Below are 2,565 nucleotides of genomic sequence, written 5' to 3' on the forward strand. Positions count from 1 at the left end.
CCGTCTGGGTCGTGGGGGGTTCCCAGGACAAGATGGCGTCGATCTTTGGCTGGAGGGGGGCGACCTGTCCGCTTCCCACCTGGTGCCCCAGATAGGTTACGGAGCCGTGCCCAATTTGACATTTGCTGGCTTTGATGGTGAGGCCGGCCCGGCGCAGAGCCAGCAGGACTTGTCGGAGGTGCTGGAGGTGCTGGGTCCATTGGGAGCTGAATACCGCTATATCGTCGAGGTATTGAACCCCTCTAGTCCGGACAGGACCCTGTTCACCAGCCGCTGGAAGGTGGCTGGGGCATTCTTCATTCCAAACGGCATCACCCTAAAGCGGTAGTGCCCATCCGGGGTGGAGAAGGCGGAGCGCTCCTTGGCTCCCTCGGTGAGGGCAATCTGCCAGTATCCACAGGTTAGGTCGAAGGTGCTGAGGTAGCGAGCGGCCCGAGGCGGTCAATGAGCTCGTCTGCGCGGGGGATAGGGTGAGCGTCCGCTCAGGTGACCGCATTGAGTCCTCGGTAGTCCACACAGAATCTCAGCTCGGGGGCGACACCAGGGGCCGCCGCTTTCGGGACCAGGACTACCGGGCTGGCCCAGGGGCTGTCGGAGGGTTCAATCACCCCGAGGGCCAGCATCTTCGCTACCTCGGTCTGGATGCAGGTTCGGACCCGATCAGGGACCCGGTAGGCCCGGTGTCTCACTGGCGGGCTGTCGCCGGTGTTCACGTCGTGGACACACCCGTTGGTGACCCCACGGGTTAGGGAGAAGAGGTCCGCGAACTGCCTTAGTAGCTGGCGGCAATCGTCGGACTGTTGGGCTGTGAGGGCGGTTGATAGTCTCACCCCCTCCACGGAACCATCGGTCTCTTTCGCCCCAGGGGGTCTGGAAGGGGCTCGGTATCTTCTTTGGCCCCATCGTCAGTGGCCAGGAGTAAACTCAACTCCGTCCTTACAAAGTGGGGTTTGAGGCGGTTCACGTGGAGAACCCGGAGGGGGTTCCGCGGGGACTGCACATCGACGAGATAGGTGACTTGGCTCTTCCGCTCGACCACCTTGAAGGGTCCAGTCCATTTATCTTGGAGGGCGCAGGGTTTCACCGGGGCCATGACCCAGACTTGTTGGCCCGGCTGGAACTCGACCAGCGTAGCATTCTGGTCATACCAGCGCTTCATCTCTTCCTGGCTCGCCTCGAGGTTCGCCTCTGCGAGTTCTCGGAATTTCCGGGTCTGGTTGCGGAGCGCCAAGATGTATCGGAACACATCCGGAGGGGTCCCCGGGAGAGTCGTTTCCCAACCCTCCTTGACCAGGCTCAGGGGTCCCCGGACGGGGTGTCCATATAGCCGTTCGAATGGGCTGAACCCCAGGGATTTTTGTGGAACCTCCCGGTAGGCGAACAGGAGGCAGGGGAGGAGGACGTCCCATCTCCGGCGTAGAGGTTCTTCGAGGCCCAGGATCATTCCTTTCAGTGTCCTGTTGAAGCGCTCGACTAGGCCATTCCCTTGGGGGTGGTATGGGGTGGTGAACTTGTACGATACTCCGCACTGCTGCCAGAGGGACCTCATGTATCTGGAGATAAAGTTCGTACCCCGATCACTCACGACTTCGCGGGGGAACCCCACGCGGGAGAAGATCCCCATCAAGGCCCGGCCTACCACGGGGGCCGTCACGGTGCGGAGGGGGATGGCTTCGGGGTAGCGGGTGGCATGGTCCACCAGGACGAGGATGAACCGGTGGCCCTGGGCGGTCTTGGGGTCCAGCGGTCCCACGATGTCGATTCCTACCCGCTCAAAAGGGGTACTGACGACGGTAAAGGGTTGTAGCGGAGCCTTGCGCTTCCCCCCACTCTTTCCGCTGGCCTGGCACGTGAGGCAGGACTTGCAGTGGGCCTCCACATTCGCCCGCATCTTGGGCCAATAGAAGTGGGTGACGAGTCGCTGGTAGGTCTTATCTTGGCCTAAGTGTCCGGCCAGGGGTACATCATGGGCCAGGCCCAGGAGGAGACTTCGGAAGCGCCGGGGTACCACCAGTACTCGGGCCGATCCTAACTCGGCCGTCTTCTGTTCGCTGTACAGGAGGCCGTTTTCCCAGTATACCCAGTGGGTGCCGGTCCGGTCGCCTGCTGCTTGGGCCTCGGCCTGTTGTCGGGGTCCAATGAGGGAAGGGCAGGTGGATTGTTCTTGGCAGAATTCTTCTCGGGAGGGGCCTCCTTCGCAGTGCCACTGGGCCATTTCCGGCAGGTCCCCGAGCTCGGTCAGGGGTTCGGGGTCGGAAGGCACAGACCCCTCGTCGGGAACGGTCGCTTCGTCCGGAAGGGGGTCGTTGGCCTCGGGTGGCGCATCCTGGACCTCGGGGATGGTGGCGGTGCTCCGCGGCATGGCCACCCCCCCTCGGAGGAAGGCACTCAGAGAGTCATCGAGCGCGTGGTGGCGCATACCCATTCGGGTAGGCCCATCATCTCGAGATGGGCTCTTCGTTCCACTTGTCCCCACAGGGAATTCTCAAGGTCGTTGCCCAGGAGGCAGTCCACGGGCTGGGAGGTTCGGACCGCCACTTTTAACTTGCCAGTGACTCCCCCCCA

The sequence above is a fragment of the Triturus cristatus genome, chromosome 9, assembly GCF_964204655.1.
Source record: "Triturus cristatus chromosome 9, aTriCri1.1, whole genome shotgun sequence".
Taxonomy (NCBI): Eukaryota; Metazoa; Chordata; class Amphibia; order Caudata; family Salamandridae; genus Triturus; species Triturus cristatus.